The 25803-nt window shown below is 42.4% G+C and overlaps 1 protein-coding gene across 1 annotated transcript in view; it reads left to right on the forward strand.

The window, feature by feature from the left end:
- Nucleotides 1-5420: 5420 nt before the first annotated feature.
- The window catches only part of SNTG1 (syntrophin gamma 1), a 418769-nt gene continuing 398386 nt past the window's right edge, over nucleotides 5421-25803 (forward strand). Inside the window, exon 1 of the mRNA XM_068396528.1 lies at nucleotides 5421-5561. The gene's annotated coding sequence lies outside the window, so the exon portion shown is untranslated. The remainder of the gene's footprint in view (nucleotides 5562-25803) is intronic.

A 25803-nucleotide genomic window follows, 5' to 3' on the forward strand; every position in this document is an offset into this window, starting at 1 on the left:
TTTTGAACTTTGCAATGTGTAAAATTGATTTTTAAATGCACAGAGGGCAATTTTATCTTTTGTTAGTGAAGAAATAGGATAATTGTGACAATGCAGAGATAAGTTTTTTTATTGAGGATAATACAGAAAAAAGTAATTGATAATTTTCTTAGATCCTACTATTTATAGCCCATGATTTGCTACTTGCCCTTTCTAATTTGTGATAAATGATTTTAATAAATTAATTACTAAGGCAGATAACAGATAATTTTTCTGAAACTAGTTAAAATCCTTTGCTGTAATTTTATCCAAATTCTCTTATAGGTTAAAAGTACCCATTAATGAGATGCAAGCCAATTATAGACTGGCATAAATAATAACAGTACTGAACATGATACACAGGCTGCATGTAAAATTTGGGATTAAGAAATGAATTTAACACTGAGAACTTCACAGTCTGGCTTCCTTGAGGTTCTCTGCTGTTTGATTTCAAAGTATATGACTTTAAATTCTCCAAGCCTTGAGATTATTTGAAAAGCTCAGATTTCAAAGGAAAATTCACATAGAATTTATAGAATTGCTAATAACCTGTTTACATGTGAAAAGAGGGATTTTAATGTATAAGCATATTTGGTTCCAGTCTGAACAAACCCCCATGTTTCTCTTTGGGTCTACATGACTGTGAGTTTTAAATGGATTGACAAGAGCTCTTGAGAAACAAATCAAGGCAGCAAGGAATATTATGGAATATAGCTGCAGCTTTATTGGCCACCCACAGACCCACCCAAATTTTACATGTAAAAGGCTATTTTGGTCTCCATCATTTCCCCAGTCAGATTTTCAGATTACAAACCATGGTGATAAATGACACATTATTTTATATAACTGTGCCAGATACTGGTAAATCTACTCTTTTCTTGAAGTTTAATTTAGAGTAGTTGTGGGGAAACGAGAAGGAATATGTTCATAGACTTTTCTGGACGTGTGTGGATTATTACCAGTCTGTGAATGGAAATAAAAAACAATACAAAGTAATCAGAAATTGGGAATGTGCTCTGCATTTGTAACTCAATATAAGGAGTACCAAGAGTTTGGTCCTCATAGATGACCTTATGACCTACTTATTATAACGCATGTGATACCTGTCCTTGAGGGAGTTACATTCGCTATTCTGATTGCTATCTTTTCCAAAAGTGGATATTGACAATAGACTAGTTCTATTCTCATAGAGTCATCAAAAACCCATCAGTGCTATACGTTTCACTTCAATATCTTTGATATTCTGCTTAAAAATATCTTCTTACAGACTGATAATGTCTTTTCATTGAGCATTTTTACGTGAATAAATAAGACCCGATACTTTGTAAGACTTAAAAACACATCTAGAGGTCTACTAAAGGCACTTTGCTGTTGAAAAAAAAGAATGCTTTTAAACGAACATCAACCAATACTTGGTTTCAGGTACAGATTTTCATATTCAAAATAGGAGTATACCTATATACCATATGCCTTCATATGCCAACTGAAGTGTGTTTCATGTTGTTGATGGCTTAAAATTGATAAAAGAGCAAGGTTCTGTCAAGGAAAGAATAGGTAACAGTGGAGAGCCATGACGTGTTCCCAGAGGTGCTAGGACCTGCTACATGAATGGAAAAGCCACTATTGCAGTGATACTAGATAAAGAGGCTCTCCTCTCTGCTCCCCAAAGCATCTGTAACATTTTTCTTATATTTTCTTAATTGTCCACTACTACAGGTAGTTTCTTTCCCCAAGAACTTTTTCAAAGCCTTAGTTCTCAGCTCTTCATTTCCCCGCAGTTTCACAGGGAGGCTTATGTGACAGACGTAGACACCAGTGTTTGGCTGCCAAATGTCAGAATCACTGCCCACAATCCAAGCGAACCATACTTTAATGAGAAAAAAAGGAGATCGAGTGCTGTAATAATTTTGCTAAGGGAAAAGAAGGCAAATGACCTCTTACAGATAGATAGTCAATGCAGCTTTACGAAGGATATCACTTGCTTTCTTGTTGGGTGACATTCTTCCTTTCATCTCCATCTTTTTTAAGCAATGCCATTTTATGTTCATGCTTAACCTCTATTTTTTCCATTTTTAATGCTGTTCCTCCCCTGTCACTCCATCCTTGTTGGTGACTTGCATGGTGCCAGTCTGTTGAAGCTGTAGAACCTACAAGAGAAGCCAACCTAACACCAGCTTATTATGTGATATTTCTTAATTAGCATTGCCCATACTACACAAAAACAACTCTGGCTCACCCACTCTGACTTTAAATGTTGATTTATGTTCTTGGCTACATCCTAAGCTTACCTGAAACATGATTTCTGTATAGGTAAGAATCTTATGTTGTGTTTGTGCTGCCCAAAGCAAAAATACAACACAAAATTAACCTTATAATCTTGTGTAAAACTGGCAGTCACACTTATTTCATACAATCATGTGGCATCAGTTTGATAACGATTACAAATATTGCACACTGTTTTCACCTGGTTTGGTAGAGTTCATCTTTAGCATATTCTTACTGCTAATGAAACTTGTAACCAACACATATGTATTCTAATAAATGTAGGAATAGTTTGAAAGATCCTGCAGTGAAAATTATAACAACTTCCTCTTGTGAAAATGAAACTTTTTTGCTTGCTTAAACTACCCTACTCTTCATCGTCACACTAAAAATAGAGAGAGGTCTCCATGAAAGATGGCAGATCTTCCTACAGGTAGTGGGAACTGGGTATGTACCAATTAATCCGTACCCAGGTTTGAGAGTGGTACGTGAAGGTGGCTTCAGTACTGAAAACAGAGGAGGTTGTCCCTGTTGGAACTTGAGTGTGGGATTGGCTCTAGACAGGGTAGTTAAAAGATCATAAAAGATTATTTGTTTCCACCTTGTTTAAAAACTCTGCTCTCAAGGGCTGAGTGCCGTCATTCTCAGCAGGGCATGAGCAAGGAGGGTTAGAGTGAGGCTTTACTTGTGTGTTTGACTTTGAATAGCTTTTGGTTCATTACATTTCACTGCAATTCTCAGACATGTATTTTAATCATCCTAGTCCTAATAGATGTACAGTTGTAATCATTTATTTTTTCAATCTTGTCAGACATCAGTTCAAACGATTCAATCTTTCAGTAGAACCACAATAGGGCAGATCACTTGGTTAGCTTGTAGCTATCAAGAACTCTGTTAACATCAATCAATATTAAGAAACAGGGAAAAATAAGGATCCGTATTTCTAGATGAGAACTGAAGTACAAATCTGTTCAATTAGGCATGAAACCTATCACTGCATATTCTCATGAATTTATCAGCTCAACACTTAACCATACTCTTCAGAGCAACTTTATTATCTTTGCATTTAGCTTGCATGAAGCCATCTTTTTAAATCCTTTTCCCCCTTAATGGCTCACTGCATATTATTGAGGTTAATATTTATAAAAGGAATTCATAAGGAACAGAAACATTTTTGTTTGCACCAGCTTGGTGGAAAAAGACGCCTTAACTGTAAGACGCATATGAAAATTACTTTTCATTCCGAGGAGCCCAAATAAGAGTTGAGAGGAAAAGGACTGGCTGAGGAGCTACAGAAAATCAAAGCTCAATCTTCTTTTACCGGCCTTGTAATTTTTACCACCCTCCCCGATATCCTCAGCTTAACTACGGAAAGACATTTCCAAGAGCTAAAACAGGCCCCAGAGGATGCAGATGACGCCACGACCGCTCTCCCCACCCCCAGTCTACCAAGAGCACCACGACGGGCCGGCTCTGCGCCAAACCCAGCTGGAGCAGGGGCTCCGTTGCCCTGCCGCGACAGCCGCGGGATTTCCCTGCCCGCGCCCGCAGCTTCCCGCAGCCTGGGCGGGCGGCGGCGGGGCCGCTCCGCGCCCGGCTCCCGAAACCCCGCGGGCTCCCCCGCAGCCAGCGCAGGGGAGCGGGTTGCCGAGGGGCAGCTCTGTTGGCAGGTTCCCCCCCGGGCTCCCTCTTTCTCCTTCTCCCTCGCAACCTTCGCGGAGGCGGGTCGGTGCGTGGTGACCCCCGTCCTGGGCGGAGATCTGGCTCCCCCTCGGCGGCCGCCGCTCACCGGCCTGTGCATATGGGGTGTGTGTACACACCTGTATATACGTGTTATATGTATGTGTGTGTGCGTGTATATCTCACTGATCTGACACGTCATACCGTATCCTTTCAGCACTGCCCGACGGGGAGGGCGATGCTTGCGGGGTGATCTCCAGCGGAGCGCCGTGTGCCGCTGTTAGAGGCACGGCCGTGCGGAGGAGGAGGGAGGAGACCAGGCAGGGGCTTTAGGGGGGAGCACTCCCAGCACATTTTGCACCTTTAGGCGTTCCTCCTTGCCCCAGGCTTCCCGCGAGAGCGGGGCTCGCTGTGCTCCGGCGCGGGGTAGGGGCCGCAGAGCCGTGCCCGGGTTAGGGGCTGGGAGACGGGGCTAGGGAGGGGAGCGGGGGGCAGGTCGCGCCCGAACCAGCAAAGGGATAAAACCGGCACCAAATTCCTTCCGAACAGGGGGGTCGATGTATTTTCTTTCTGGCGAGCGGTCAGTCTAGACCCATGCACGCAGCCAGGAGAAACGGCAGCCGGGGAAGTTGAGCAGAAACGGAGACTCACTGAGGCGGGAGCGGGGGGCGGACAACTCTCCCGCCTGGGAACGGGGGAGAGCCGACGGCCGCAGCTACCCAGGACCGCGGAGCGCTCCGCGGGATCCGGGCGAGCGGGCTCTCCCGCGGGCTCCAGGTGAGCGGGCTCCCCGCGGCCCGGGGGGACACCACCGCCCCCTCGGCGGACCGGCAGCTCCAGCGGCGCCGAAGCCGAGGGCGCGCTGCTCCCGCCCGCCGCGAGTCGCCGGCTGCCGCGGCGGGACGGGCCGGGGCCAGGCGCGGCGGGAAGGCCGCGCTCCCCCGGTGGGCCCGGCTGAGCCTCCCGCTGCCCGCCGGGGGCGGCCCCCGTGCGGCGCGGCGCCCCGCCTAAGCGCCCGCTCGCCCCGCTCCGCCACGGGGGCCGGCTGGGGGGAGGGCCGCGCGTCACCGGATCTCGTGTCGCTGGCAGCGGGGCGGCGTAACGGAGCGCCCCAGGAGCGGCGGGCGGGGCGGGCGGGGGTCCAGGGCGGGGCCGGCATCGCCGCGGCTGGCTGCGGCCGCGGTGGCGGCGGCGCGCCGCCTCGCCTCCCCTTGCCTCGCCTGGCCGCTCGCCGCCGCGGAGGGGCGGCGCTGCCTTCCCGCACTCCCCCGCCCGGCGCCCCCGCTCCGTCTCCGGGAAGGGCGCGGGGAGCCCCTCGCTCCCCCTCGGCGCGGCGGCGGAGTTTGAGCCGGCGGCGGCTGGGGTGCGATGCCGTGTTAGCCGGCGGGAAGGGGCGCGAGTAGCCGGGGCTGTGGCTGGCACCATGGGCACCGGGCGGGGGGGCGCGGCGGACGGGCTCCCTGCGCGCTCCGGCTGAGCCCGGAGATGTGCCGGCGCCCTGTGGAAATATTTTGGAAATAGCGCGGAGCGGTCCGAGGAGGACGAGCGGCGCAGCGTTTCACCAGCTGAGAGGAGGTGGCCCGGCGGTGGTGTATAGGCAAGTAAGTACTCCCTTCCGGCTGTCTTTTCGCTCCGTTACCTTCGTCTCGAGTGACTTTTTTTTTTGCAGCTGTTGGTCGCCCGCTCCTGGTTTGGAGGCAGGATGGTCGGCGGCGCCAGCGGCAGTTCTCAGGCATTGAGGTGCGGGAGGTTTGCGGCGGGGATTGCAGGGGAGCCCGGCTCCAACTCTGCCGGAGTCTGCCGCGGGCATCCCGCCGGTGCGGTGCTCCCGCGTGGTAGCCGGGAAGGAAGCAGAGTGTCCCAGGGCTTCCCACTTCTGCAACTGTAAGGGATGATGACTTCTTATAGGCGTTAATATAAAATGCCTTTGCCTTTGTGCTGAGCTGTAGCTAAATGGTAGGAGTCTCGTAATTGCTTTCCGTCTGGTTCATGTAGGAGAGAGGCAGGATGTGTGTTGACATTTCAGACCCACTTATGGATTAAGATAGTGAACCCAGAGTTTTGGTTTTTATGCTTTTAACTTTCTTGTGCCCTACCTCGTTTCTTTGAGATGCTCTTGCTGTGAGGATATGGTTTGCCCAGCCTTGTTTGCTTGCTTACTTTTAGCCTGTGGATATTTCTTGCTATACTTGACATTGCCATGAAACAAAAAGTTGACTGTAATTTATTTCAGTATATGGAGCAGGCGGGGGACTAATTCTTCTCTCAGAGGAACTCCACTTCAAAGGAGGAGGCCCATGGGGATGTAATCTCTTGCTAAAAACTCAAGAGAGCTCAGGGCAGACCTGTCACGCTGCAAAGAATGAATTCTCCTGTTCACCTTTCAGCACTGGTAGTGTATAAGCTAAGCAGCCTGCCTTCTCCTATCTATGAAACACCTGTCTCTGAAACGCAGGAGAGAGAGATGTGAATTCTGGGCAGGTTTGGGAGAGACAGAACTTCAGACAGTGTTTAATTAAGTTTGCTCTTATTGATTTTCTTGGTGTCTTCTCTGTGAGCCTGAAAATGACAGTCTTTCACAGTGACCTTGATGTACTTTCTGTTCTAACATGAAAACAGCACAGAATAAAAGCATTTACATAGATTTATAGCTAAGGTCTTTCACTAGGAGCTCAGTCAGTTCTAGTGAAGGTGGTAGTTTCAGCAGGGGCACTGGGCATGGTATGTGTGTAGGACATGGCTGGGGGAAATAACTTGCTAATAGTGAAGAAAGTATAAGTTGCAATGTTGGAGGCATATGCTCCTGTAGAAATGTCACTGTGTGTGAAATGTTTGTTGAGTTTTGGATGTTTTGTTTTCTCCCCAGTGAGATCTCTAGTGAAAGGGCTGTGTGGGTGTGCGTGGCAATCTCAGAGCTTCCCAGGTTAATGCACTTTGATTTGCCAGAAGCAAGAGATCTTTTTGTGCACCAAAATACACATTTTTACATAGATGCAATATTGATATAATATTAAAAGATGTTGGGATGTCAGCATGGTGAACGTGTAACTAAAGTTTATAGCAGAAAGGTAAAGTAAGCCTTTCCCATAATGGTGGATGGAGCCCACTGTGGGTAAGCCGGCTGAGGGGAGTGTCATTTGTTTCAGTGCAGTTTACAGAGAGAGCTCCTGTGGTTCTTATTTCTGACTCTCTGAAGATACTGTGAAACACAATTAGAATAACTGTTGCTAGACAGTGGGACACAAACCTATCCACTACTTAAAACACTCAGCTGCTTCTGCGTCGTATCAAAAAAAGTACAGATTTTAGCAAAGTCTGCCTGTGGTTTTATTGTAGTAATTCCTTCCTCTGTTGCACAGTGGCAGGCTTTCACTAGGCATGTGCAAGGGAGATCATAAAATACTGAAGCATGCACTAATCTGGAATTCATTTGAGCTATATATTACATTCGAGGTTTCCACAATTAACATAAGTAACTGCTTATACAAATAAATGGGGTTTAAAAATTGTATCAGCTTTGTCACTTCTGATGCATGTTACAGAGCCCTTTTCTTCCTTTTTTTTTTTTTTTTTTAGTCCTTCAGACTAATCTAATGCTATACTCCCTTATTGCCTGGAGAGGAAGAAAACATAATTTAATGATGTATCGTTTGGCTTTTGTAGTATCTTGTCCCATAGCTATGAGATAATCTAATGAAGGACCCGGTCGCTGAATTAAAGAACATGCTGCTTTAGACTTTCACTTACAGCCAGGTTTTCACTCTGTTACATGGTGGAAGAACTGAGTTTTCACAGGGTCTGATAGAAAAAAAACACATTTATTTTTGTGTTAGAAACTTGAAAAGAAAGGGAAGACCTGAGGCCTTTAAGGATATAATTAAAACCAACAACTTCTAAGATATTAATCAAAAGCCTTTATCTTCACATATTTTCTTTATCTTTTACTTGGTACCTGTCAGAAAGCCTTTCTGCATGTGTATAGTTTTTAATTTGTATAGTTTTTAATTTTAAAAATTCAGGAGTGGCTGCATACAGTTCACTGTAAAGCTATTCTAGTATCCTCTTTAATGTTCTGTGTCTTGGTTTGCTTGTACCTTTTGAAATGGAGATTTCCAAAGTGCAGTATATTCAACTTTGTAGCATGCATTTTTATTTTAATACTATTCAAATCTCTCTAATAGAGAAGATGTTGACTTGATTCAGAAATTTCGGAGCAAGCTGAGAGATTACGTTTCTTTCCTGATTTTTTTCATGTTTGCTCAGACATGCTGTTTGGCTCGGCAGGCATAACTTTCATGAACTGACAGAAAGACCTGTAGGCAAAATTAAACATATCAACAGTTAAGCATGGTTTTTGTAGTCAGCCCAACCCAGTTGAGTCTGTCATTTCTATGTATTCATCTTAAATATTAAGACAAACAAACAAATGAGCTGTAGTCTGCGCTCAGTTCTTCCCTCTGAAGTGCTCAGATAAGTACCATGTCTTCATACTTGTAATTTAGCACTGGTCCTTGTGCTTCACTAGGAAGACTGTGATACTGTCAGTATTTCTTACCGGTAGTCATCGCCAGGTCTGCTTGCATGCATCGTTAAAAAGGTAAGGAGTTGCAGTGAATGATAAATGTCAAATTGACTTAATGTGTAGTCTTTCGTGGTCCTTCTCATGTCTCTGCTTTCAGTTAGGTTTCCAGGAAAAGGACTGAATGTGGGTGGGCTGAATCCCAATTTGAGTTGGCTGCATCAATATATACCTCTGGTAGTATGCCCTGACATAGGCTCAGCATGATTGCACAGCCGACCTTCTGTATTTGCCGTGAGTTTCGCCTACTGTAACTGGAAGAGTCAGAAAGCCTTACTGTCGTGGCCAGCCTAAATTTTCTGCATTTCTGTTGCAGATCAGAGGAAGGAGAGAAAGCATACATTAAAAAAAAAACCCAAACCCAAACCAGGTTATGCCTCAAAGATACAGCTCTAATCAACACCAGGGAATGCAGTGGAGACACAGCCAGTGAAATTCACATATATATTTAATTATCCAAGGGAGAAATTATTACCCATCTTGAGAGATGGATTTAGTAGGTGATGTGTCTACTCCTTATGAAGAAGAGGAGCTAAGTCATATGGAAACAAAGGTTTTTTCCACTGCGCACTTCAGATGTGTCTGTCACTGTCATTTGTGACTCTGAGCCTTATCTTCAGTAATTAGTTTGAGCTGGCCAAAAGAGGTGGAACACTCGCTTGTGTGATGAGTCTGGTGGTGCAGGAGCCAAGGGCTGTGTTGTTTCCTGGGGACTTGCTCTCTTCAATTTATTAAAGTAATGAGTAGAGGGAAACTAATCAAGAAGAGTGTTTGGGATGAGATTAATTTCATTACTTGTTCTCCAGTTTACTTTGGGTAGTGTTGGACAAAGCCCTAAAAGTTCTTCACTGTGATACTAATGTGAGAGTAACAGTAGATTTGAGTTAGATATGTATAATTGTTCTAAAAGATGGGGTTGGAGTTTTGCACATGAGGCCGAAACATGGATCAGTGATACTGCTGGACAAGGTTTGCTGTGCCACTCAGGTATTCAGAATGACTTTAACAATAAGGCATGGATGGTTTGTGAAAGGTTGTGCTGTACCTTCCACTGTGAAAAGCAGGAGGTCTCCCATGCCAGGAGCTGAACACAGCTGAACATAGTCTTGCTCTGAGGGTGGAAGGGGATGTTCCTGTAGTGGAACAAGCCCTGGAGGAGAGCAAAAGTCCCACACTGGTGCTCGCAGGGTGCTTTTCAACAGCCACTGAAATTCCTCTGTGAGATGTGGTTGATGTAAAGGCACTGATGTTTTACTGCTTTAATACTGGCGCTGATACTGAGTCTGTGAAAGAGCTCATGGCTTCAGAGATGCCGTGAGTGCAATTGATTGTTGGCTCAATTGATTATTCTGCAGATAGTTATCATCTAGATCTCATCTCAAGAGTGTTGGATTTTTTATTTTTTCCTATGAAGTTACTTGCTGTTAGATTTGGGTGTTCCTTCCCTGGTCAGGTGAGATTTTGGTTCAAAAGTGTTCTTTTAAACCTGATGACATCAAGCACTTCTGAAGTGTTTGTTGCTTGGAGGTTCTGAGATAATGTTATCAGAGGAGGAACAGTTTATTCATCAGATTATTCTAAAGTTTGGGTTTATTGTATTTTTCATTCAATCTCAAACAATGTATTTTTCAAATAGTGGAAAGTATACTGAGTTTCTTGTTGATGTTAGAAATGACTCTTCAAGTAAATTTTATATTGCTTTTGGTCACATTATTTAAATAGACTTGCAGGGAACTATGAGCAAAGGCTGTTTGAATAAAACAAAACAGAGACCTTTTCCCCCTCCACCTGTTGTATTAAATTTATTTAAAATAATATGGCTATCCATAAAGAAGTAAGAATGAGAGTGCTGTTGATGACATTAATTTTTCTTCCCCTTTCTGTCAAAAACTAAAGGGAATTTGAAATTGTCCCTACAGATGACAAAATCTGATGAGTGATTATAATCCTACTCTCTGATTCTTTCTTGGTGCAAAGACCTATTTTTATTGAATTTGGTGTAAAAATGTCACTGGTTTCAACAGGTATAATACTAAGTTTTGGAAATCTTTTCAAAGTTTGATATTCATACATAATATAGTTGTTAATATTTGCCTTACTATAAAGCGTTCATTCTTAATTACAGAATTGTTTCTGAAATTGTTTTTATGAAATACTTTGCTGTTTCTAAATATATATTCATGCAAAATTATGTGATAGCTTTTTCTTGTCGCTCTACATGGCAAAATGTTTTGATTGACTATTTTAACAGTTGTGAATAATGAACTGTATGTTTCAGCTTCTGCAACACAAATGGACATTGATTTTCTTTGACTTGCTTTTGACCCCTAAAGAAGTAAAGCAATTAGAATTATGCTTGTAAGAGAACCCTGTTCTCTCTCTCCTATCATTTGATATATATTATAAACAGCCTTTGAGAACTGATCTACATTAATCAGATTTTTTTTCCAAGTGAAAAAGGAGGGGAAAATGATCAGCTCTACAGTTGTCTTGCAGCTCTAGGTTTCATCACACACAGCTGTTTGCCTGTATCCATTACCGGTTGGTACCGCAGCTGTATGTTCCTGAATGCAGCAGAATTCACAAACAGTTCTTCGCACAACTGTTTTAATCGGTTATTAAATGGCGAACATTTATGTGGCAATATAAAGGTTTGGTCCATGCAGAGCAGTTGTTGTCATGTAACAAAACACACACTGATGCATGCGTAGAGCTCTTCACTGAAGATAAGTATTGAGTAAAAAACAGCGTCAGACCTGTGTCTCCATGGGGTTTAACATTTGGAGTGCCTTTGTTCTCATTCAGTGGGTTATGTATTTTGCTTTTTTATGAAACAACTTTATGAACACAGAATGTAATATATAATAAAAAGTAGTCTTTTCAAAATCAATGTTAGGCTTTAACAACACAGAGGAATGGATGTAAAAGCAAACTGGGGTTACAGTTCCGAGGAGCCGGAGCAGTTAACGTGTTATGAATGGAGCATGATTGGCCACTGCCAGGGGTGCAGTTAGTGGCAGGGCTCCCTGTTGGCAAACTAAGCAACTCTATTAATGTAAGTGCAAAAATAGCTACTCTATTGCTTTTTCAGCTGAAGCAACTACTCAGTAAAATACAGTGACATTCGTGAAGGAATTTTACTGTAGGAAGCCTGCTGTAACTGTGCTAGACGTTTCCAAGCAAAGTATATAGAAATCATGACAGCATCTGATGATTATCACCTCTCATTTTTCTTTAACTCACTGAGATTAGGAAGGACCTTCCTGGATAACTGAATCCACAAGTAGAGAATTTATTTCTATACCATGTCATTAGTCTTTCAGCTAGTTAATTTTTAAGCATCTGTAGGAATGGTGTATCATATGCTTCGTTTCACAAGTTACTGTCTTATGCAGTTGTGAGGTTGTCTGGGCTATTTTCTTGGGACGTCTTAATTAAAATTGCCCAAATTTCAATTTATTAATCGGTTTTATACAGCAGCTTTCCTTTTCACTACATTAAATAGCCTCCTAGTGACCTGAGCTGATTTTACTTATCAGTGATTATACATTCTTTTTGTTGTATTATCTATGTTCTTAATGCCATTTATATACCTATGTATGTTTGCAAAGTTTTCTTGTTAGTTTAAAGAAAACCCCACACCTTCCTATTTTTGGTAGATGGACTATATGATTATTCATCACATGCTTTGATTAATGGAGAAATCCAGTTGTTAACGGTGATTTGATATTGCCATTTATTGCTGTGCTCCTACCCAACACGCCCTTTCATGCACCTCTTACTGTCTCTTTTTTAACCTCTTAATAATGATATTACAGTACTTCTTCCTGAAACAAAAATCTCAAGGTTATTCTCAAGGATTATTTATTTTACTCATGTAGTACATTTTGCATCCAATTGATTGTTTTCTCAAGTCTGAGATTTTGTGTTTTTTTGTGCTCTGCTTCTGTGTGTCTAGGTCCAACTCGTTATTAAGATTAATATATCATCCTTTATGTACTGTGTGTTTACAGGACTGAGTCCATGACTTTTCCTCTTTGAAATCAGACTTGATTTTTTGCTTTTATAGTTAACTCTTTGCTATGACATATTAGCTGCAATTGTCTAACTACAGCAAAGTCATACTTTTTTGTGGAATAGTGTTTTGGGAAATGGGAAAAGAAAATATTTGGGGACTGATTCTCTTTTGGCAAATTACAAGAACATCACCCAGGATCTACTGAAATTAACTGGACCTTTTCTGTTAAGTTCATACGTTGTATATGGACCCATTTTTTTTCAGTATTAAACAAGATTACTTAGCTCTTTTTACTTTTTAAACATATTTTCAGGTTTCAACCCTGAACTAGTTAATTTTTGCCTAAAAATGATAACTTGGCTTGATGCAACTTCATTGTTTTCTGCAAGGAAATAAAGGATTAAGGATATGGTTTGAATATATAGGAAAATTAGATTTAGGGTAGAGGCTATTACACTGTAGACCTTATTATGTCACGTTCGGGGAAGAGTAGAAAGCCTGCTTGGTCCAGTTACCCTGTTGTGTTGTTACTGTGTTGAATATTGTCTCTAAAAAAGCTGATAATGTGCCCAAGGTCATAATCTTAAAACAACTGCTGTACAACTACTGATTTTTATCAAAAGTAAGATGGGAAATTCTGCAAAGCAGGAAAGATACTGACATGCAGATTGGTTGATGTATCTGGTTAAGGAAAAAGTCTGTTATTCTGAGAGAGAGAGAGATACCTGATTCCTGTTAGACAAGTAAAGGGAGTTTGGGGATGATGGCAGAACTCAGCAAATGTTTTAAATATCAAAGGAGCTGATCCTTGAATAAATGCTTTGTTAAAATGGAGTGAAAAGAGGAGTCGTATCCAGTGTGGCTGAATGGCCAGCACAGGGGGAGGACATCCAGTTCTGAGAGGGTCATCAGGCAATGGACCTGAATCTCTGCTACCTCAGCCTCCGGGCTCTGTGGCTGAGATGTTTGGAAGAAAGTATGGGATGTCAGTATTGGATCAGTGGAGAAAGACTCCTGTGGCATTTTTTGTTAGCTCTTTATTTCAGCCTTGTGAAACCAGTAGATTCAAGACAGCCTGTTTTTGTGTAGGTAGTGAATGGGGTCATAAACATATAAATAAACTGTATGAAAGAAGGCAGAAAAATACAGTGGGTTTGCTTTTGCATTCTATATGCTGTGATAGAGAGACAATATGTATGACCCTAAAGAGGAAAAGGTGAATAGCTGCATTTCTAGACAAAGCAGAGAGAACTTCAAGGACAGAAGTAAGATGTTTGATGAGAAAGCTGCTGTCTGTGTTCTTGAGGGGAAAGTGGTGCTTCCCAAGACTGCAATTGTTCAGTAATATGCAGAATTATGTCCGTGAAATTTGGACCTGCTATTCATGTGGGAGAGTTCTGCCAGAAGCATGTTGCCTGTCCATGTGAGAAATGTCTGGGAAAGACTGTATCACAGAATCACAGAATGTTAGGGATTGGAAGGGACCTCGAAAGATCATCTAGTCCAATCCCCCTGCTGGAGCAGGATGACCTAGATCGTGTCACACAGGTTTTGAATGTCTCCAGAGAAGGAGACTCCACAACCTCTCTGGGTAGCCTGTTCCAGTGTTCAGTTACCCTCACTGTAAAGAAGTTTTTCCTCATATTTATGTGGAACGTCCTGTGTTCCAGCTTGCACCCGTTGCCCCTTGTTCTGTCAAGGGATGTCACTGAGAAGAGCCTGGCTCCATCCTCATGACACTTGCCCTTTCCATATTTATAAACATTAATGAGGTCACCTCTCAGTCTCCTCTTCTCCAAGCTAAAGAGACCCAGCTCCCTCAGCCTCTCCTCATAGGGGAGCTGTTCCACCCCCTTAATCATCTTCGTGGCTCTGCGCTGGACTCTCTCTAGCATCTGTATGTATCTGTGTCATTGTTCTTCAAAAGTCTCATAAGTTCCCGATATTTAAAGCAGGACCTCATGTGCACGAATTCAGTTGCATCCTTAGACGGACCACTCACTTCTGCGGGTCCATTTGAGTATGTAGTTGAGATGCTCTGGTTCTTCAGGCTATCTGAGATTGGCCTCTTAGTGCACAAGAAGCAAAATGGAAATCGGTGAGTTCCTCAGGTTGTGTCATGTTAGGAGAGATGCAAAAGTGGCAACATCAGGATTTCTATTCCTTTTTGCTCTGCCATACATGTATATACGCGTACCTCTGGCTCAAGATAAATGGTATGATAAATTGGGCTTCATGCACATGTGTGCTCTTATAATAGACTCTACAGTGCTCAGAAGTCTGTGGATGCCAAGCAAAGTTACGGATCTCATTTCACAATTCTGATTTCCTTAAGAAAATTGTCTGGGCACCTTTCTTTCCAGCAGGTAGAGCTGGAACAAATAGCTGGAACCACCTCTAAAGGCAACTGTAAAAGTGTAAAATTAAGATTGTGAACTTTCTAATACTAATTCTGCTTCAGAGAAAGTAGATGAGAAGGAGCCTGCTTTCATGGATCAGCTGTCAATATTACTCCAGTTACAAAGCGATACACAAGATTAAATTACATTCCTCATTTTATGGCAGCAGAATTGTCTTTTCTGTATGGCGAGAAGTATTTTAGTTGTTCCTACGTATAGAGTCTCTCTCTGCAGACATTTAAAATGCTCTGCACAAAAGCTTACAAAAACCATGCAGTACTTTGAAGTTTTGCAATTACAGCTAAATGTCACTTTCTGCAGGTTTATGGCATCTAAATAGCTGGAGATGCTACAGCAGGGAAAGCTAGTCCTTTATTTTTAAAAATATACATCTGTAGTAGTAACCTATATTTATGAGTGCATAAACTGTCCTGCTGTGTGTTCAAAACCTATGGTTTTGCTCAAAACTCCCATCTGTTTATTCGTCAGAGCTTTTTGTTAGCTTATACAGAATGTGTAATTACATAAATACCATCTTTTATTTAAACGTTCTTTTTTTGATCTGAAATCTGAAATACACTCTTGTATTTAGAAATTATGAGAAACAACGTGAAAACATACTTTTAAGTATCGCAGAGTAATGCTAGGCATCAAAATTATGGTCTCTTGTACAAGCCAGTTGTTTTCACAGTACTGGGGCACATTCGGGATGCAGATTAGGGGCATTGTTTGACCTTTGAGTTTTTGACTATGCAAACAAATCCAACACAGTGAGTGCACACGTGAGAGACTCTAGATTGGGAATAACTGTATATGCCAGTAGCACCTATCTATATGTGCAGCCTTCAATTTAGGATGAGGGTCCCTTTAGAGTCTGCAAGTCAAGTCTCCAGAGTGATGTTTAAAACTCTAAAATAAAGGGAAGTAAAAATTAATAAAGAAGTAATTTACAAAAATAATTACTGTAGGCAAAGTGACAGATCAGTGCAATATGCAGCCATAGGCTGGCTTGGGGAACTGACGTAGCCAGGTTCTTGTTCCCAAACATGCAGAGAGGCCTAGCCATGATATAATGCTTAATGCTAATTGAGAAGGGACGGTTACGTTCTCATTTGTCCCACTGTTTTTCCTCCCCCTGATAGATCCATACCTCAGGGTGCATTTAAGCTCTGGACCTAGGGTCTCCGGATCTAGTATTTAAGTATTCACCATAATGCTATGTGACATTGGTTCCAGTGATATGCCTTGTTTGTGTGTACTGGGTGTATGGGAGGTTGACCAAAAAGTAGTCTTCCTTTCTACTCCAGTATCTGTTTTTTTAGAGGTGGTTTCTCATGGTTATACTTCCTAGACTGTGAAAATTCATATTTTAAGTAAATGATGATTTTAATTTTTCATCTGCTTGTTTATACTGCATTGTTTGTGCAACGATGATTCTGTTTTTTCATCTGGTTGTGTATACTGCATAATTTGTGCAACCAACAGCATGAAGTTCAACAAGAACAAGTGCCGGGTCTTACACTTGGGCCACAACAACCCCATGCAGCGCTACAGGCTGGGGGAAGAGTGGTTAGAAAGCGGCCTGGTGGAAAGAGACCTGGGGGTGCTGACGGACAGCTGGCTAAACATGAGCCAGCAGTGTGCCCAGGTGGCCAAGAAGGCCAATGGCATCCTGGCCTCTATTAGGAATAGTGTAGCCAGCCGGTCTAGGGAAGTGATCGTCCCTCTGTACTCGGCACTGGTGAGGCCGCACCTTGAATACTGTGTCCAGTTCTGGGCCCCGCACTTCAAGAAAGATGTTGAGGTGATGGAGCGAGTCCAGAGGAGGGCGACCAAGCTGGTGAAGGGTCTGGAGGGTCTGACCTATGAGGAACAGCTGAGGGAGATGCGGTTGTTTAGCCTGGAGAAGAGGAGGCTCCGAGGTGACCTTATTGCAGTCTACAGCTACCTGAAGGGAGGTTGTAGTGAAGTGGGAGTTGGCCTCTTCTCCCGGGCAACTAGCGATAGGAGAAGAGGACACAGCCTCAAGCTTCGCCAGGGGAGGTTCAGGTTGGACATCAGGAAGAATTTCTTTTCAGAAAGGGTCATTAGACATTGGAATGGGCTGCCCAGGGAGGTGGTGGAGTCACCATCTCTGGATGTGTTTAAGAAAAGACTGGACATGGCACTTAGTGCCATGGTCTAGTTGACATGGTGGTGTAAGGGCAACGGTTGGACTCGATGATCCCTGAGGTCTCTTCCAACCTGATTGATTCTGTGATTCTGTGTGATTCTGTTGTCTAACACAGTCAAGAAGAAAACTGAGAATAGCCAGAGTTAGCTTGTGTGCCAAAGTCTGGGGTGCAGGAAAGAAGTCCGCATATTTAACCAAAACAAAGGTGGTTGTTATGGGTCATAAAATACAGTTTTTTATTTTTATTTTTTAAGATGGAAAACCTGCTGTGTTACATGCAGCAGATATCTAAAGTGAACGTACTGCTGCTCGTAATCAGAAGGCTTCTCAGTCCTGTAGCTGCTGGAAAGGAGTCACTGTGTCTTGTTCTGTGTATAGAGAAGTGGTTCTTGGGATAATCCTCATGACAGTCGTACTGCTGATTTCCCTAGCAGCCTGCATGCGCTTGCTTGGAACAAGAGTGCAGGTGTTTTGTAGAGTATGACAGGCATGATGTGTGACTGAATCAGCTCTGTCTCCCTCGATCACGGAGAGGATGTTCTTCTGCTGTAAGCTCAGTTTTCATCAGTTTAGGAAGCATCTGATTTATTGAAATGCGCAAGGCAGCTTCTTAAGTGTGAAATTATTTATGTGACGGTCCCTTCTGTCTGAGTAGCTATGTGGTATCTGGGACCTTTCTGTAGTGCTCCCATTGAAGGAAGATAGAAGATACATATCTGAGATTTCTGTGGTGGCACCCTTTTTATATTTATAAAGATTAGACATAATATTTCTGTTACAGGTCAGTGAACACACTGCAGAAAATTGCTTGTGGTAAAAACCACCTTTGGGGTAAGCATTGTGCCCCACAAAGCTTGGGCTCTGTTTCTTCTCACAACCATGACTGACATGATGTCTCTTTCAGTCTCTCTTCTTGCATGTTGTGGCCCATCAAACCTTTAGCTCCTGTGTTTGCAGTCAGTCAGCACCAGGAAGGCCATGCATTAGGTTCTTTCTGGCCATCTTCTTGAGTGATAGCTTACAGCAGAGAGTGCCATTGGTCTTGGTTATTTATGAGATTCATAGTCCTGAGACTTACTTGCTGGAATCCCATGAGATCCTTGGCATGATAATGCTGTAATGACATAATACAATGATATAAAAGTATGTAATTCAAAGAAGAAATGGTAAGTGGAGAATGTTACTTCGGTGTTCACATGTATAGCAGTGAGCATAGATGGTACCTCTTTGAGGTACAAGGTGCCATCACAATAGAAGTAAAAGTGACTTGAGTTACAGAGACTGTTGTCAACTCATCTGTAAAACTTCAGTTATAATATTTGTTTCTATTTCTGGTTACTGACACATATATACAGAGAATATATGTCTCTTAAATCGCCAGAAGGTTTAATTTTGCTTTTCAGCCAACTTTTCCATAAAGGGATGACAAAATTGGTAATTTGAGAGCAGCTGATTTTAATATTTTTGAGGATAATCCCTAGTTAGAGCTTCACATTTATGATTTCTCGCCCCAGTATTTCTGTTGTATCCTTTACAGGCTTATCACTTGGCAGTGTATGTTTCTAACATATATGTATGTATACTTGTGTTTGTAATAGATACATGTCTATATATCTGTGTTAAATATGATATACTAAGTTCTTCTCAGCCTTGATAGCCATGGAATTTGGAAATCTATAAGAAATCCATCTTTGATCATGACAGTGGCCACATTACGTGGCTGGATGTTCTTGTGGCTCCTTTTAGACGTACATAAAGCACATGGTGGCCTGTGCTTGTACAGGAATTGACCCTCCTTCAGATAATTTTTCTCACACTGTGTACCCTCCTCAAATCTATTCAGAACCGCAAGTGAAGATCATCTTCCTGGCCTGTTAAATCTTCTCTTTGCATGCCTTTGCTGGTTCCTCCTCCCTCACGTCAAGCTGAAGCTCTCTTTGTTTTCAAGGGTTTTGCTTAGTAATGCTGAGTATTAGGTGCTGTATTTAGCAGCTTACTGAGATTTTTGTTCTTACCACTGGTCCACCACTGTCTGAATTGCCTGTTTTGTCCCTTGAAATTTCCATAATACATATTTTTCTGTCCTATATGAAAGTAAAAATGCTCTACTTGAAAATCTGCTTTTTTAACATTCAGTTGTTATCTTAACTTCTACTAGGATGCTTGCAGATGGTTTCCATCTGGAACTGATTTCAGGCCTAAATAGGAAGTTTTTTTCAGTGGTTCATTTTGAATAGTTTTATATGAATAGTTTTATATAATTCAGCAAGATCTTAATGCCTAATTTTTGAGAAACTGAAATTTTGCCTTTTTTAAATTTTTGTCATGCTAATCCAATAATAGAATCTACTTAATGTATACTGTTATATATTAAAACATCCTGGCACAGAGCATGAAAATAGCATTTCTTGTTTCAATAACTACGCTTGACTGTTTAATTTAAAACTGTTTAATATACTTTTATTCAGTGAAATTGCAGATACTTGATGTGAATGGTTTTAGACGTCTGCCTTTAGGCAGTACATACCAGACAAGGACAGATTACCTGGGAATTTGCTATCAGCTTGATAAAACTTCCCTGTTTTGTTTATGGATGAGTTTTCAGCATTTGATGGCAGTAGTGGCAGTGGTTGGTGTTAGATTCCTTGGACTTAAACTGGTTTCCATTTGTTCAGCCACAGAAGATTCAAAGTGTCAAGAGCTTAGTTTAAAAATACAGGAAAAGGATTTAGGAACAAACAGCCTGATCAAGTGAAATTACACACATCAGTTTGAATGTACAGTGAATTAAAAAAAGCAGTGAAATTTTACTCTAGAATCCAGACTGTGAAGATGTAAAGTGTGGGGAGACCCAAAAAGAAGACATGGATCCTAGTGTGTGCTGCAATGACTCCTGCCTGAGTCCCCATCACGCTCACGAAATGTTGGTGTGGGTAACTTTCGCTCAACTGGGCAGTGCTCTGCGGCTGCAAAGCTGATTTGCCTCCTCCCTTTGAAAACAAATCTTGGTCTTTTTTTCATACTGCATACTCTCTTCCTTAGAGTTTATAGTCCAAAAAAACCATAGTGAATGAGCATACTGCTGGAGGAAAGGAGTGGTGAACCCTCTGAACTACGGAGAACCTGGGCTCGGAGGTGGGTTAATGGGTGGGTTGTGTGGCCTGATCAGAAGCTGTGTCAACAACCGATAGTTAAACTGGTCTGTTATGATTTTTTTTTTCTAGATTGTCTTATCTATAATTTAGTGGAATTTTATCCCAAATTTTTCTGTATGTAATATTTTTTGTTACTGAAGTTTAGGAAAATTTCAAAACTGTAAGTTTTCTTTTAAACCTGCTTATTTCAGTTTGGCAATGTCAAGTGTATGGAGTAGAGCAGGGTCTCAACAGTGAACTGGAACTTCTGAATTGGATTTACTCTGTGATCACTCCATAGGCTTGAGCAAGTTGCATAAATTTATTTTGGCTCATTTATCCCATTTAGCTTAAGTTTATACTTCATGGACACATGTGTTAGTACTTTGAGACTTCATTAATGAACGGTGACATCAAGGTTTATTTCCAGTAGTTAGAGACAGTGGAGGCATATAGTGTGTTAGATATCGATTTACATGCGTTTTTGGTTTCTCAGAGTATTTTGCATGATCTAGTAGCAAATTTCTGTATACGTGAAGTCATTGCTTTCTCTGATGTGTTACTACCCTTTGGAAGAACATCATGCAAACCTGGAAAATAATTTGATTTGTTACAGGAGTATTTAAAGTGGATTTGTCTAAATCTATTCTTGACATAAATTAAATTTGATACGAAGTCATATATGTTCATTTTCCAGTCTTTGTCTTAATTGACACTCTGTAAGGGGGAACATTTTGAGGCTTTGGGGTTCACGTACTATAATAAGCACTTGAAGGAATCTCTCTGCGAGCGTTTTGTTTGTGAATAGAGCCACAACTGCTAAACAAATACATTCTTTTCCTACTACAGCACTGTAAAAGGAAAAAGTGGACTCTCATTTAGAGAGCTATAAATTCCCCAAATAAATTTAATTTTGTTTGTATTTAAAATAACAGCTGAACATATGAGATAGTACCATGTGCTTCTTTGTACAATACGGAAGTTATGACTTAAAAAAATGTCCTTTTCCTACGTTAGCATTTAGTTTCAGAACCGCTATAATTCCACGTGCAAATCTGAATATGGATTTGGTGTAACGCCACATTCTTCCTGTTATGGGAAATAATAAAGAAAAAACTGAAATATAAGAGTAATTTGAATGGAAGTGGAAATATAGGCTAATATGAAGCCAGCTAGAAACACTGTCAAAACAACTATTAAACCAACTTGCTTCAGCCTTGCTGTAGGCAGACTTGTAATAGCACAGGTCTCTGGCTTTAGCATAGGCCAGCACATAGATTTCCAGATCAAAGTACTTATCAAATATTCATGTTATGGCAAGGCCTCTAACGTATTAGACATGTGCATGTAGAATAGATGTCACAGTGTAAGTAGCATAGCAGGAACAGTGTAAGAGAGTTGTTCCCTTAAAAAAGAGAGAGAAGAACCATCCATCGTGATCCTGTCTCTCCTACAGTACCTTGTCAGTGACTCATTCTGTAGAGTGAATCAGTGAGCAGGTGTATTAGTTGCTGATGTGAGACATTAAAACACTTACAACTTACGTTTTGCTATCCTTGCGTGCAATATATGCTCATTAGCAAAGATTTCTAGTGCCATTGCCTTTCTCATCCACAGCTGTCTTGTTATCATAAGGCAACAACTGTAGTTGATACTCAGACTGCCTCACTGTTAGGGCCATGCTTTGCTTAATAAGAAGTTATTGTTTAATACAGTATTTTGGCATAGCACTGGGGACTGTGTAATGTTTTCTCTTTAAATGGGATAATCTGCTGTGGTCTTGCATGTATTACATTGACATAAATAGCTCGGTGGACCCACCACTGTAGTATCACAGAATCACAGAATGTTAGGGATTGGAAGGGACCTCGAAAGATCATCTAGTCCAATCTCCCTGCCGGAGCAGGATTACCTAGATCATATCACACAGGAACGCGTCCAGGCGGGTTTTGAATGTCTCCAGAGAAGGAGACTCCACAACCTCTCTGGGCAGCCTGTTCCAGTGTTCGGTTACTCTCACTGTAAAGAAGTTTTTCCTCATATTTATGTGGAACGTCCTGTGTTCCAGCTTGCACCCATTGCCCCTTGTCCTGTCAAGGGATGTCACTGAGAAGAGCCTGGCTCCATCCTCATGACACTTGCCCTTTACATATTTATAAACATTGATGAGGTCACCCCTCAGTCTCCTCTTCTCCAAGCTAAAGAGATCCATCTCCCTCAGCCTCTCCTTATAAGGGAGATGTTCCACCCCCTTAATCATCTTTGTGGCTCTGCGCTGGACTCTCTCTAGCAGTTCTCTGTCCTTCTTGAACTGAGGGGCCCAGAACTGGACACAATATTGCAGATGCGGCCTCACCAGGGCAGAGTAGATGGGGAGGAGAACCTCTCTTGACCTACTAACCACACCCCTTCGAATACACCCCAGAACGCCATTGGCCTTCTTGACCACAAGGGCACACTGCTGGCTCATGGTCATCCTGCTGTCCACTAGGACCCCCAGGTCCCTTTCCCCTACGCTGATCTCCAACAGGTCTGTCCCCAACTAGTACTCATACATGGGGTTGTTCTTGCCCAGATGCAGGACTCTACACTTGCCCTTGTTATATTTCATTAAGTTTCTCCCCGCCCAACTCTCCAGCCTGTCTAAGTCTCTCTGAATGGCAGCACAGCCTTCCGTTGTGTCAGCCACTCCTCCCAGTTTTGTGTCATCAGCGAACTTGCTGACAGTGCACTCTATTCCCTCATCCAAGTCATTAATGAATATATTGAATAGTACTGGTCCCAGTACCGACCCTTGAGGGACTCCGCTAGATACAGGCCTCCAACTGGACTCAGTCCCACTGACCACCACTCTCTGGCTTCTTTCCTTCAGCCAGTTCACAATCCACCTCACTACCCGATCATCCAGACCACACTTCCTCAGTTTAGCTGCGAGGATGCTGTGGGAGACTGTGTCAAACACTTTACTGAAATCAAGATAGACCACATCCACTGCTATACCATCATCTATCCACCGGGTTATGTCCTCATAAAAGGCTATCAAGTTGGTTGAGCATGACTTCCCCTTGGTGAAGCCATGCTGAGTGCCCCTAATGACCCTCCTATCCTTGATGTGCCTAGAGACAGCACCAAGGACAAGTTGTTCCATTACCTTTCCGGGGATGGAGGTGAGGCTGACCGGTCTATAGTTCCCCGGGTCCTCCTTCTTGCCCTTTTTGAAGACTGGAGTGACATTTGCTTTCTTCCAGTCCTCAGGCACCTCTCCCGTTGCCCACGACTTAGCAAAGATGATGGAGAGTGGCCTAGCAATGACTTCCGCCAGCTCCCTCAGCACCCGTGGGTGCATCCCATCAGGGCCCATGGATTTATGGACGTCCAGGTTGCTTAATTGGTCCCTGACCCAGCCCTCATCAACCAAGACAGACTCCTCCTCTATCCTGACTTCTTCTGGGGCCTCAGGGGTCCGGGGCTCCTCAGGACAGCCTCCAGCAGTATAGACAGAGGCAAAGAAGGCATTCAGTAACTCCGCCTTCTTTTTATCCTCTGTCTCCAGGGCCCCCACCTCATTCATCAGTGGGCTTACATTGCCTCTAGTGTTGGCTTTACCTGCAATGTATTTGAAGAAGCCCTTTCTGTTGTCCTTGACCTCTCTTGCAAGGTTTAATTCCAAGGAGGCCTTAGCTTTCCTAGTTGCCTCCCTACATCCTCTGACAACAGACTTATATTCCTCCCAAGTGGCCAGCCCCTCCTTCCATGATCTGTACACTCTCTTCTTCCCCTTGAGTTTGCCCAGCAGTTCCCTGTTTAACCATGCAGGTCTCCTGGTACCCTTCCTTGACTTCCTACCTGTTGGGATGCTCTGATCTTGAGCTCGGAAGAAGCAGTCCTTGAATGCTAACCAACTATCTTGATCCCCCTTACCTTCTAGTACCCTGTCCCATGGGATTTCCCCTAGCAATTGCTTGAAAAGGCCAAAGTTGGCCCTCCTGAAGTCCAGGGTTGTGATTCTGCTAGCTATTCTGTTCCTGCCACATGAGATCCTGAACTCTACCATCTCAGTATAGTATCTCGGTACCTCCACAGCAGTTAGTAATTCTGCAAGTTGTGGTTTCATTTGTCTTCACTTTACTTTGAGGTGGTAGGTTACCTATCAAGAATAAAAGCTCACATCCCTGGTGGATATGTTAATTGCCAGTAGGATTAATAATGGAGACTCTATTTTATCCAGCTATGTGTTTGCACAAAACCTTTAGGAACTTTTATTGTCAGTACCGCCCCCTCTATGACCCACTTTGCTGAAACTGAGTATGAGGAAGAGACTACAAACTCATAAATGCTTTTGGAGATGTTCAGACATGCAGGTATTTCTCACATGTTCACCCTTGTGTGGGCATATACATGCAGCATGATAACACAAACTTCATTTTCTTAGGCAAACAAATTAAAAAATAATAACAACTATGCCAACATGTCCTTTGGTTTTCTGTTACTCTCTGGATACTTTGCATACTATGTTGTATTTTGCTGGGTAGAACAATTGTGTATTTATAGAAAATGTATTGTGAGTCCTAGTTAAAGCTTATTATGGCCGAATTGGTAATTATGATACAACTGGGGAATGCAGTTTATTAACATAGTTGGGGATATGAGACATAAGCTTCCATTAATTTGTCTGAGTACTTTTAAAATTATGGCTGAGGGACTCTGAAATTTACTTTAGTGTTCAACAAATGGGCTAAGAGAAGCCATGATCAGTGGCAGTAGGCATTTTGCAAAGAAATTGGATGGGTGAAAGTCTAAAAAGCTTCTGCCGTGTAATTCTGGGCTCCGCAGTTCATCATTGTCCAATCACAAAGACTAAAGCAATTTAGAGATTAGAAGCTCTAAACCAAGAGCTGCTCAACAAAATGTCCAAAGGGGCAGGGGGACCCTAAAACCTGATTCAAATGGACAATGATAAACTTCCAGAACCCCTATTTGCGTTTAAACATTTATTACTATTTTAACTATTTACTTTCCTCTAGCTGACATGTGTCTCTCACCCGTGCCAGATTTCCAGTGTTTGAAAGAATAGTAAACATCTCTCATTCTCACAGAAAGAAGAGTTACTTTGTACTCTTTCATTCTCGTGGCAGAGATACAGAGGATTATGTAGTGACTTATTTTGCTTACTGATTAGAAATACAGATTTTTCCACTTTTGAGCTTTACTGTTTTTTGGTGATACCTAACACACTACAAGGAACTTTAGACAAATTATCAAGTTCATTTATTGCTCCTTCATTTTGAGGGAGAGGTTGTTCCTAGAGTTACTCAGATCCTCCAATATTCATACAATGCTCTTGAAAACTAAATGTAGCATTGAGAGTTGCATTTTAAACTGTGTTAAACAAATTACCTCTAGAACTGAGGGAAAAACGTCTCACTGCTAGCAAAATTGGCACACTTTGTAGATTGGCTTCATGCTTTCTGTTGGTTTCTGTACAAATGAAAGGTGTAAAATGCTCTTGTCTAGCTGAGTGTATTTTCTGTAAAAAGACT

This window comes from Nyctibius grandis, chromosome 3 (genome assembly GCF_013368605.1).
Source record: "Nyctibius grandis isolate bNycGra1 chromosome 3, bNycGra1.pri, whole genome shotgun sequence".
Lineage (NCBI taxonomy): Eukaryota > Metazoa > Chordata > Aves > Nyctibiiformes > Nyctibiidae > Nyctibius > Nyctibius grandis.